The sequence below is a fragment of the Rousettus aegyptiacus genome, unplaced genomic scaffold (genome assembly GCF_014176215.1).
Source record: "Rousettus aegyptiacus isolate mRouAeg1 unplaced genomic scaffold, mRouAeg1.p scaffold_m13_p_6, whole genome shotgun sequence".
Lineage (NCBI taxonomy): Eukaryota > Metazoa > Chordata > Mammalia > Chiroptera > Pteropodidae > Rousettus > Rousettus aegyptiacus.
In genome coordinates, this window is record NW_023416309.1 from 89,367,052 (window position 1) to 89,380,421 (window position 13,370).

Sequence of the window (13,370 nt, forward strand, 5' to 3'; positions counted from 1 at the left end):
TGCATGGTTGTCCTTTTTCCTCTTCTAAGCTTTTAATTGGGTGACTGTCAGTTAATACTTTGAATTGATAAGATTCTGACTTTGTATTTTTGTGTTAGTAAATTAAAGGTTCTTGAAAGGTAATCTCTAAAGATGTTTATTAACCAATTTAATTGTTAATTGTAAAAATATTCAGGGGAAGATAAGGTGAGAAGATATGGGGAAGATATGGTAAATGAGGGCTGATACAGTCTCTGAAAGATAAGCTTCCCATACTTTGATAAAAATTTATAGATGCTGTTTTTGGTGATCATCTAGACAACAGGCTTTTATGCAAAATCAAGTGATGACTCAATTAACTTGGAGATAGCCTTTGAGATTCTCAATGGAACTCATCTCAAAGGTGGGTAAATATCAAATGTTTAAATTCAGCACAGATTAGAACTCAACACAAATTACATTTTTATTTTGAAATGTGACTAGCATACTAGAAGATTTAATTTGCTGCTTTGAGTGAATCATTGCTAATAAAAAGCTTGAGCATTCTTTAGAATTTTGCCTTGTAAATCCTTTTCAACTATAAGGTTATTCTGTATCTAAAACATACCAAACCAGTGATTACGTATTATAGTCTGCTAGCTTTGTGTCTTTATTTGATATAGTCCCTTGGTTTTAAATTTTCTATTTGCTTGAATTAGAGGGACTTTTTACCTAAAATCCCTAATTTGATTTCTTGATAGCGAGGCAGAACCATCAAACTACTTTTTTTGCACCCAATACAAATAGCTAAAACATTTCCCCAGGGTGCTAAAATTTGGAGGCTGAATTTAAGACAAGCTATTCAAGTGACATTACAAACCTAAGAGAAACTAAAAATAATTTGGTAGTGGAGGAAATGGGCCCCAATAATTACGTAAGGTCACCTAACCAATATATTTAAATGATTCTTGTGGGATTGTCAGGAGGAAAAAAAGATACCCAAAATTAGGGTTCCACATTAAGTAAAGCAATTGGTATAGATTAAGGAACTAGTTTTTATGAAAGTTCAAAAGATGTTCAATAAGATTTACTAGTGAAAACTAGTTCTGTTTCCTGTTCAAGTACTAACTGGGCCTGACCGTACTTGGCTTTCAAGATACGATTGAGTGCTTTCAGGATGGTGTACAGTTTTATGTGTAGAATTTTTTTTTTTAGTATCTTTAAGTGACTAATTTTGGAAATGTAATTGTGAAGTAGATTTTAAGCAAACGAGTTCATTTGTGTTCATTGAACATTTTGGAAATTATGAAAATGAAAATTGCCTTCACTGAAGGCTGACTACGTTTAAGCTAACTTGAAAGATGTACTCTATTAAAAGTTTTAGTAGTTCCAACCCCAGATTGAAATGAGATAGAAAACATTTATTGTATATCAACTGAAGATAAGAGGACATAATGCATGTTTGTAAAAGGTAGAGGGGCACAGGTTTTGCAGTTAAAATCAGACAGCTAAAAGCTGTGAAAAGAGATGCAGACTGTTTCTGTTTTTTTCAGCCTTAGGAGATGGACCTTAAACCCGTATTGGCAGCTATTAGAAGAAAGTCACCCTTTTGGAACTTAAAAGCTGGCTTGAATTTTTTCCCCCTTTCTCCCTGTTTACCCTTAGAATATTGTAGGGAGCCTATAATTAGCTTGTTACTTTCTAACCAAGGAAAAACTTAAGTCCAAGGAGCACTTATTTTCATAACAACAGATTGAATAACCCATCTTGCTGTTCAACCCACATCCTGGAAACAAAAGGTAAGAAACCCATTTTCTGATTCCTAATCGGGAGCTGAATTAAGTTATGTTTAATAATTTTCTTAAAATATTGTTTGGAATATGAACAGATTCCCCTCTTAAGTTTTTTTCTAAGTTTGATGTATTAATAAACTGCATGTATACACATGTGTTTTTATATGATTCTAGAAATTTAGCTATTTTAATTTTGTCTTTGAAATACCTTGATTATTAGGGCTAGTATTTTCAAGTTTCTGTGAAGATGAATTTATATGCGCCTTTTTATTTATATAAAGTAATGAAATACATAATGTGTATTTACCAGAAAAGTTATTAGAAGGAGAGAAACTATTAGACTGAAGTGCTATTGTACCATAACCCTTTGGTTTAACTTTATTACCAAATGAAGACTGCAAAGACAGGAAACAATCTCTTATCCAAAAACTCAAAACAAAAATTTTGTTGAACTAATTGTAAAACCTGACCAGAATTGATGCCTTCATTTTGTACTTACCATGACTAAAAACTGTTCCTGCAGAAATATTGATGTGTTTAATTATACAGTTGCCGCAGGCTTTGTTTGCTGAGCGTGTTAACATTTCATATAAGTCTGTATACTATATTTTTTTAAATTGCGAACAGCTCTAAATTTCAGATAACATCTGCCTCCAAGAGTTTGGATAAGGGATTGAAGAACTGTGTAATAGAATATCCAGGGCCAAAGCTTCTGTGTAACTTCAGGCCTGTGAGTGAAAACAAACCTGTTACTGTGGATCCTTTATTAATCGAGATGTAAGTTTCTCATCTTTTTAAGCTGAAGCAGCCACAAAAGTATGACTTCTTAAAGTCTGTTAGTATAGTGGACTCAACAGTTGTATTTCACTGAAGGAAATACTTTACAATCCTAGTATATATAGGGGAATACTGTATTTTTTCAGTACAGGAACATTGATCATTCCGATTCTCTAGGAAAAGCTGGGATTTGCATGAAGCGAAAAGATAAGGAAACATCTATTTTATCTATAGAATAAATAGTAATCATGGCAAAAATATTAGACCCAAGAAGTTACAGTATACTTAAATCAGCACTTATTGTGATTTAGAACTAAAGAGGTGTCTCTCCCTCACTTTGAAAGATACCTGACAACCCTGAAGGTGGTTATGATATTGTTGGGATCAAGGGAAGGATTTTTTTTCTATTAAAAAATCGCTTGATGCTTCTGTAATACACAAAATAAGTTAGTCTTTGTCATACAGCAATTTAGAAACCTCATAATAAACATTTAGAAGGTTATCAAGTCTTTTCATGCCTTTGCATAGGAGGTTACCATTTAGGTAGGTATGTAAAAAAGTACAGAGGAGTTCAACACCAGACTAAAAAGTGTCTTAATTGCACTTTACAAGTATCATCTATCAAATATTGATAGAACTATCACTGTGGTGATAGTGAAAATTGAGCCTCTGTATGATGCCATACTCATCTTCACCAAATATACTTTGAACAAAACATCGGATGCCAAATGTCTAAGATGATTTTTAAAAAACAATATTCCACTCTATTTGGATAAATGCTAGTGAAAGTCAGCCACTAGAGGGAGCTATGATACAAAATCAACCAGGAAATTATCCCTACTGTAAAGGATCCATACAGCAAGGTGGAAACCAGCTGTATGTACATCAGCTCCAAAGTTTGGATGTTCTGGGGTAAGTTTACTTCTGTAACTTTACCTCTGTCTTATTTATTGGGCAAAATCCTTTATGTTTTCAGCTCTTGGATCCATTTAGGTTTCAAATAAAACTTCATGAGTGCTAAACTGCTATAGATGAGAAAAATGGCTAGAACTTAGAAAATGCTGAAGATGTGAATCAGCTTGTTTTCTGCCTACTTTGTACACCTCCAGGTATGGAATAGTAAGGCCAGGAGTTAAGAATTGAGTGCAGAAGTAGGTGTGCTGCAGAAAAAGAACCTTGGCATAAAATTGGCCATATTCTACAAAAAAGGTACACTCTCAGAAACTTTTTTGCCATTTTTATGTGTCTGGAGTGATCAGTCTTACTTCTCGGCATTCCTAAGATTTTTAGTTGTTAATGTATCTTAACCTATTTGTCAGGTTGGCTGTTTACTTTTCTATTTTCTAAACCTTAAGTAGGTACAATATCTTGTGACTAAAGAAGTATTAGTGCTGTTTGAAGGAAGCTGAAAATTGGGGATTAGCATTTCATTTGTCATTCATACCCTCTAACTTTATTGCAAAGATGTAAAGGACACAGACTTAAACTTGCCTCCTATTTAAATTATCATAAGAACACAAAGTTTTTTAGGCCCACTTGATCCAATTTAGTCAAAATAAATATGGGCGCACTTGTCTGCTTTGAAGAATGAGATTAATGGGACCGATAATGGTATTTTTCCAGGAGAGAAATAAAAATCAAGTTTACATAATAGAGATTACCTGCTAAACATGTAGCAAGTGAGACTGCAGAAGGTGGTTGCTGACTAGCAGCCTTGCTGCAAATTGGATTTAGAGTACTAAATGCACTGGATTGATTATGCCTGTTCTTAATCCTAAAAGTTTTAACTCTGATGTCTCCTTAATTTAACTCATGGAGAAACACTCTAGATCCAAACCTGTACAAAAGAAAGTCTTAGTAAAAGAAAAACTTGGAGATTGCTAAAAGTGCCAGAAGGGATGGCTGAATAGTACCCTATGGTTGCTAGGTACTGGGGGATCCTTTACGTATGTGTAAGTTTGGGATAAGCTTTCAGGTTGTGGCAGTTACTAAGATTTAATACTTAGAATTGGACTGCAGCATCAGTAAAACAAAAGACAAACTACAGCCTTTAAATAGGACTTGAAGCCTTGGGTCATATTCTTCTACCTTTAAAGTGGCAGGCCTAGAAATTTGAGTTACAGCATTTATATATAATCAGTGAATGCCAAACTGATAATTCATTGGTATTATCACCCCAATTCCATCTCTCTACCAGCCGCTGTTGGTAAAGTAAATTTTCTAAAAGTTAAAAATACGTCAACACTAAAATTATTTGAAACATTGTCTGGAGGATATACTCCTTAGAAAGGCGGGTGTAGCAAACGTTGGTAACCTGGCCCCCAGCCTACCTTTGAAGTCTCATTTCTTATTTCTCCCCATGATATTCTTTATATCAAAGGACTTGGCATTCTCCAGCATTTCTTGGATTTGGTCCTACTGTTTCCTTACTCCTGCAGTGTCTTTAGTCTCTTCATTTAGAAGATTTTAACTTACCTTCAGTACCTGAAAAATCACCTCTGAAAACTCTGACACTCATCAAACAGAACCACTCCCAAGTGTGTTGGCACAAACTTTGTATGTGTACCTCTAGTATAGCGTATGTCGCCAAGCTTTCTCACTCTACCTTGACACTCTTGGTTCATGAATTTTTATTTTCTAAGGAACCAAGACTGGCACATGATAAATGCTAAGTTGAATAAGCACCATTGGTCCTTCAGTGTTCTCACGTAGGATTAATGCTATTGTATCTTAAGACTTGAGCCAACATACTGTTCTGATATCAATGAGTTGTTCATATATCTGTCTTCGAAAAGGTCATAACCTCTTCCCCTTTCCTCCCAGGTATATAGCACAATGCAATTACACTGAATATACACTCAAAAGATGAAGTATTTCTCTTTCTGAATATCTTAAGTAACCAGTAAATACAGGTCTTTTTTCAAAGTTGGGAATAAATCCCTACTCAATTTATACTTACTGTGTAGTAGAAGCTGCTAAATATTTGTAGTAGAACATTTTCCATTTTGTGACCTGGGTATTACTAATTTTTGGAGGCATTAAAATATTTTTGATATTTATAAAATAAACCAAGCGACATCCACATCTTAATACTAGAAATGTAAATTATTAGAGCAAACACATCACAATAAAAACTGAAAATGGCAACTTTGTCTTCTAAAACTAGTAGATTTGCAGCAAGGTGATAGTCAAGTTTTATGACCTTCCCCTGCTCTGGTTGATCTGGTAAATACTTTTTACTAACCAAGCTTGTTTTTGCCTCTGTATTTGCTGTCTTTGGACTTATTCCTCCCTTGCACTTAGCAGTCACCCTGCAGCTTTAAATCCTGAATCGTCCTCAAGTTAAAACTTCATTCCAGAAACTATGGAATGCAAGCTGCTAAATTCATGTAATAGCTCACTGATGCATTCAGTCTCAATTTATTACCATAGAGTGTTAATTTTTTCATGCCCTATGGAATTTTTAGAATATCTGTATTTCCCAATGAGCCAAATACAATGCTGACAGTTTAATAGGTTGGAGATAGAAAGAACTTAGTACTCCCTAAAAGCAAAATGATATATAGAAGCCTATTCACAAACTTGGTGAACTGGATGGATGAAGTCACCTCTGAATTTAGTGGTCCTCTTTCGATGAGGATTCCTGCAGATTTCTCAGTGGGATTGAATCATTTTGGTTCTTATTATTTCATAGAGGGATTCATATATCTATATAGAGTCACATAGAGTGAAGAAACAGAATGTTAATGCTATTTCATTTGAGTCTTTTTAACATTACTTCAGGCCCTGACTCTGGTCTTAAGGCTGATAGAGGATGAACCAACTTCAGCAATCTCAAAGCCAATTGACACAGCAAACATTTAACATACACACCCCAAAACCTACAAGCATCCCAATTTCTTTCACCATTAAAAATTTTTCCACCCCTTTATGATCAGCTAACGATTTAAGCTTTCATGGACTAACTGCACTGCATTTCTGCTTTGCTTTCTTTGTGTTTGTGCGGTGTCACATAATGTATGTACTTACATGTTGCCTCTAAGCTGTCTAGCTTCACATGTTTGTTTTTTTCCCCAGCTACATGGTAAACTCTGAGAGCAAGGACTGTGTTAATAACTGACATGTCTTTCAAGATGCCCAGTATGCTAGTATATACGCTGTAATAAATGTTTATGAATAAATACATTCACGAAATCCTAGGCAGGCCCTATAATTAGACCTGATATTGTGGTGTGGTCCTCTAATCACATGGGGCTTATCCCAAAGTGGTGACTTTGCTACTTGTTTTTAATGAAAAATTAGAGGAGAAAATATAAGGACAAGACACATACCTCATTCTTACTGAAAGCAGCTAATCGTTTTATGAAGTAATTTGATTCATTTTAATCCTCAAGTAGTAGTAGCCTCGTTTTACAGTTTGAGGAGATAATCTCAGAGGTGTTAAAGTGGCCTAGAACCTGAGTCCCTGTCTCCTGTTGACAAGTTCTTGTTTATGTTACTACTACATTGCTTTTTTAAAGCTAGCCTGCTGTTTCCAGTGGGGAGATTAAGGTTTTGAACGTCACCTGTAATATCCACCTGATGCCACCAGGGTGTCCCATGGTGCTGTCTGATAAATCGTCTTACCCCGGTTGCCTGGAGGCTGTTAAAAAGCAGGAGTTAATGTAGTTACAGTGGCTGCGGCACAGAGCAAGAAAGTGATATGCTTAGCTTCTTGGCTTTCCAGTGTACAGTGCCCAGCCAACATCAGAGCCCTTGCCCGCTTTTGACCACTAATCAGGCTGGCCCCATAGAAGGACAGCAGGTCATGCAGCAGTGAGGGCCTGGCTAGCACTCCAGGCAGCAGCTCCACAAAGAACAGTAATAGAAAAGACCCCATGAATGGGTAAATAACTACAAATATCTGCATTTGCCTTGGTATTTGTATTAGTAAAAGATCCACAACAAGACAGCACTGAATTGTTTTACCAACATATGTGGTGGTTTCTCACTTTCCAGTTACAATAAAAGTCTGCTTTACATTTAACCGTAAGTGTACAGCCTCTTAGGCATCAGTTTTAATATTCAGCAACCCTAGAGGACAATCCTCAGGGTCAGAGCTAACATGTGAGAAACAGTGAAGTGAACTCTCAGATTTAGTATTAAAGAGACAGCACCTTTAAAATTTCGCTTCCTTCCCAATACTCTTTAAACACTTTGTACAAATATCTAGTCTGTATTCTCAAGTTTTGATTACTGGAAGAGATCTTTCAAAGTAAGTCTAATGACTAATACCATTTTTAGCATTTAGTAGGTGCTCAATAAAAATTTGTTTACTGAAATAAAGCCTCCATAATAGGGAATACTTCTACGCATAAGCCGCTTTTCTAAGGAGGGAATCCACATTAGGGTGGTCTTTTGTCTTCAAGCTGATTAGAATCCATTATGAACTGGGAAGTTAGTCCCTGGGCTAGCCTAGCTGATCTTTCAAAATCTTATTCTAGGTTGTAATTAGCACAGCGTGAATTTGGGAGTTTATCTGAGCTGATTCTCTTTAGATATCCATGCACTATCTTAAGACCAGCTGTTTACCTGATGGCACTTAGAGCCACCAGGAGAGACTAAATTAGAGCAAACATTGGAGATGTTGAACTTGTGCCCTTTTCCCTCCCTCCCTTTCTCCCTATTTTCCCAGATTCTGGTTTTAAGGAGATCACTGTGGAGTGAATCCCAAATCTACTTCTAGTAGTCAAGCTTTCCTTTCAATTTTCTCAGCTATTCTCGGTTAAGAGAGCTAATCACAGATTAGTACCAACTTGGCCCTTTCCATATGCTTTGCTTAAGTAATCAGAGTAACTGCCTCAATGTAGTAAACTTATGTATGGAACATATATGAGGCTTATCCCAACTCCTAGAATGCCTGTTTCTGGGATTGCTTTATACCAATGCTCAGGAAGTGTTTTTACTAGCTTAAATTGATTACTTGTCATCTGCTCTTTGAGCATTCACTGCTGAATAAAAGGGGAGAGAAAGTAAAAGGAGAGGTGTAGGGGGAAGAGGAAGCTAAAAAAAAAAAAGCAAACAGCTGAGGAGTTGGGGATACTTATGTAAGATCGGTGAAACAAAAAACAGGGTCAGGCATTGGGGGTAGAGGGCTAATTAACTTCAGTTGAGTAGAGCCTTGCATGCTTTCTTAGACTAAAGTTACTTCAAAGAAATAATCTAGGTGCTCTGGATCTGTCTTCCTAGTGTGCCATACACAAATTGTTGATCTAGTTAAAATCTATCCTGTCCTCTAGGAATTCTGGTCCTCTTTCTTCAGGTCTAGCAAAGAGTTTGCTGCCACTGCTCAGACAACCAAGGGTGAAATGCTTCAACTAGTACTTGTGGATAGCAGGTAAGCTCAATGTTTTATTCACAGCTTAAGGAGGAAGTACTGAGTACAGTGTTGTTAACAACCAGCTTACCTGGTCCCTGCATCTGCTTTTATACTAAGACCCAAAGACAAGAACGTTAGGCAGTTTCTAGTTCAGAGACTTTTCAAGTTCAAGAAACATCTTTAAAGAAGCTAATTCCCTCTCTAATTCCCTTCCAGATCTTATGCTATCCTAGTCTTATGTTGCTCTTTCTTGGCATTGCTTTCTAGAAAGGAGCTGCCTTCCTAAGCTTAGTCTACCTAGTCTTGCAATATCACTTCAGTGTCTTAGGTCACTACTGCTCACATCCCTTACCTACTGCATAGGTTCCTCAAAACCTGTTTCATTGTTCCTTGTTCCCTTCACCACCAGGAATAGAGGAATCCTCTCAGTTGTAGATCAGATTGACACAATGAGGCTTTTTTTTTTTTTTTAATCCAATGAAAAGGAGGAGTATACTCAGAGGGAGGCATAAAATATGCATATATTAATATGCTAACTCTTTTTAGACTTATGAGAACCCTAAGTCTAAACTATTTCCAAATCTGGTATGAAGAAGAAATTGAATAGATGTTTCTATTCAAGTTTGTGTAAAGAGTATTCACTCCATATATCTTATGTTTTTGCTCTGCCCCTACTCTTCACAAGAACATTTGAACAGGCATTAACAAATAGTAATTTTTTTTTTTTGTCATATGATTAGTGTTTTTCTGGTAACGTAAATAGGGAGCATAATGCTGTTTAGTGTCATACATCATTCTAACCAGTAGAATGTATTTGGGTTAGAGGCGCTAGCTATTGAAAAGTACTTCTGCACCAGGATAACTTTATATAAGGATTTAATTTATGATTTTGGCTATTAGAATGATGTTTTAACTAAGGTAAGCAAGCTTTATAGTTTGGTTCAGGCTCACCAAATTTGTGTGAACTTTTAAGTATCAACTTTTTTTTCAAGTCCAGCCATTACCCTGGGCTTGGGGCATCTGAGGGCAGGGAGGAACAGGTGTCCAAAGGAGAAATGTTGGTGCCTTAGAGTGTGTTTTCCAGTTGTATTGAATTTCTTACTTGGTGTATTTTTGACCTGTCTTAGTTTCCTTCTTGTGTCCTATGCTGTTTTGCTTGCTATTTATTAGATATCCTCCGTCAGCCATTCAGAAGTTGTAAAATGGAAGTTAGTATTTGTACTCAAATACTTTGTGGATGAAACCAGTAGGTTTAGCATCGATTTCTGGCAGCTTCTTTCAAGAAGATTTAAAGTGATAAATGTGTTTCCCTGGCTTTGGACTTGTTTTTGGCATCTTGGATGTGTGAACTTTCTTAGAAACAACATAGAATTTAAGAACAGTCAACTACCAGTCGAACTAAATGTACTAGGAAAATGGGTAGATTTTTCCCTGCCCCTGTGTTCTCTATGACTGTTTTCCCACTGTCAAGGAACTTAAAACAGGTATTAAGAAAAAAAAAATTATTTGTTTCCCTTTTCGCACCTTACCAGTTAAAACAAATAACTAGTAATGACACTTTAGGTGGTACAATTGAAACACAAACCCAACTTCTGACCACATGGGCCACAGGCAGTTGGTTTTTAAGCCCGTAAGTGTGGTTATGGAGCTTGGGGCAGAGTGGAGGGGGATGGGGAGATGACTTCTGCTTTCCTCTCAGGGAGGTTTGGTTGTTGTTTTTGTTTTTGCTTTGTGGGGAGGGGGTGTTTCTTTTTCATCTGGTGTAGAGTGTGCTTCCTTTTCTCAGTTGCATTGAGGCTGGTAATGAAGAGTAACATTTCCCTTTGGCCAATGTTTTTTGGTATTTCTAAATATTGCAGTCTTGATTTTTACTAGTAGATTTGTGAATTGTCACTTCTAGCTTTTTTGCATGAGAGTCCATTAACTTGCCAATTTGAAGGTTCTAACTATATATTCTCTACTGAAAGTTTTGAATTTGATTGTTTTTGGCTTATTGAACAGACTTATGTGGGGACAGGTAGTTGACAACAGCAGAGATGCTTTCTATTGCTAGGATTTTTAATCTAATCCTAATCCTTAATGTACTCACACGATTTTAAAATCCTCTCCAAAATAGGAAAGAAATATCCTGTTGCATACTAATGTTTGCTGAAAGTTGTCTTTAGAAAAGCTAATCTTAATAGGCATTTTCCTTTCATGTATCATTCATTAGCCGTTTGGCCACTTACCATAAAGGACAGGGCATGGGGGAAAACTTGTCACTTTGAGAGAAAATGAGAGGAATAAGTAACTGGCTTAGAGCTGTTATGCAGAGTTCTTGGCCCCAAAGTTAATGGCGGACTACTCAGTAATATCAATAAAAATAGTTAGCACTTGTTATCCCAGAAAATGTTCTAAGCATTTCACATACTGTTCTCATTTAATCCACAAGTGTCACCCTTATGATTTAGGTAATTACTTTCTCATTTTCCAGATGAGGAAACCGAGGCTCTGAAAGATTGACAAGTTATATACAACCTGGGGCTGGGGAAATGGGAAGGAGGAACCTGAATAGGATAGGGAGGGGATCCGAGTTTTATTTGAGTGGATGTAGGCACAGTGTATTCTTTGCTTAGACACCAAACATTGCAGTTATTTATCATATCTGACGGTAATACATTTATTCACTCACTGAAAGTTGTTTACAATAATCAAGATGAATGTACTGTCTTTAGACATTCCTAGTCTTCTGACTGGACCCCAGTATGGTCTGAAAACTGGCTTGAGGAGGGGCTTATTTTATTTTTATTTTCTTGTAGTTAAGGATGTTGTGTGTCCTTAGGATGAAAATGCCCCTTCTAGGGCTGGAGTCTTTGATCTTACTAGTTTCATTATATTCCTCAAAACAGTTGGAGCTGATTGTTTTTCAAAGCCTTCCTAAGGTTTAAAACGGCATCTGAATTTAAAAGGTGGTTAAATTTCCTTTTTAAGAGAGTTTGGGAACCAATCAGGAATTCTGGTTTCATCTCATGGATAGAGATAAAATTAGCTGTTTTCCTCAAGAAAAGAGATACTCCTGAATCTCCTACCTCTTCAGTAATGAGAACTGGATTGTTTTCACTTGACCTCTACTTCCTGTTAGTGGGAAAACCCCTTTCCAGAGGTGCTGTGAGAAAGATTGCTGGAGAAAGTTTTCTACATCGCAGGATAAGTTCGAGTCCAGCAATATTGTGATTATAATAATGGTCTTTGAGTACGTGTTTTCATAATCCTGAAGCTTTATTTTTACCAGTTTGAAAGGCAACAAAGTAGGAGGGGCTACACAGGGAAGGAGGAAAATTGCGATGAATTTACAGGAATGAAGTGAATGTTAAAGCAGAAAAGAAGCAGAGACTTGAGTTTGCTGAAAGAAAACGAAAGAACATGCAATGTCCAAGGTCAGAGCCAAAAGGTTTTAGTTTACCTAGTTAATTCCTTAGGTTTGCAACTTTGTTCCCTCCTTATCTTCTTACATGTATACATAAACTTAGGTTTCCCAGTAAAAAATCATTTTATATATTTTTTCAAAAAGAGCCTAATGGACATTTATAGGCGATATAAGGGGCCATAGTAGCAGTTTATCTGAGGAATGTATTAGAAATTCTTCATCATTTTCGATCCTCTCCTGTCAGGCTTGACCAGTTCCTTGATGTGTTATCTGCTTCTGCCACTGATCCAAACTGCAGAACTTGTCTTTGGTCTCTAAGGCCTCCAGGCGGCATCCAATAGAGAATCAACTCTAAAATGAACCAGACCAATGTTTTCCAGCCCCTTCATTCTGGTGACTGAGGGAAAGAAAGAGTGGCAAGGGGGTATACATGTGTAGTGGATGGAAAGGAAACAAAGACTGTCAAATTACTATACCTCTTCAGTTTAATTTACCAATAGAATTCTTCAACAATATTATGGGAGAAGTTGGAGATGGTGACCTTGATTACAATGTGTTTGAAGAGGAATAAATGGAGGGGATGAGATAGAGACAGTTGGTTATGAAAGATGTCGAAGTCTTGAAATAATGTGACCATCTGAGGATATTTTTTAAACCAGAGTTTATAAAAATATCACTCATACAGCCAGCCCCCTCATTTCCTGCCACCCGAGACTTCTTGGACTGGAGACATTCGTTTAATAAAAACTTGTCTCTGATACTCCCAGTAGCTACCTCTATGTGAGTAAAGGATAGAAAATGTTCAAAACATCATCATACAAAGTGCCAGTAGCAGTGACGCCTACACGGAAGACTTGGAACTGCAAAGAGGCTGGGGTCACCTCAGTCAGTGACATCTGACGCTGGCTGTCCAACCAGAAGTTTTGGGGGGTGAGGAAGCCAACTGTACTAAAGGACTAAAGTAATTTCTTGACTATACTTTCTCACTTATTTTTAATTTTTTGGCGGGAGAGGTGGTGTTTGGGTAGAATATCACAGCCTATCTGGAGTTACAGGGAGGATGGGGAAGCTCAGCCCT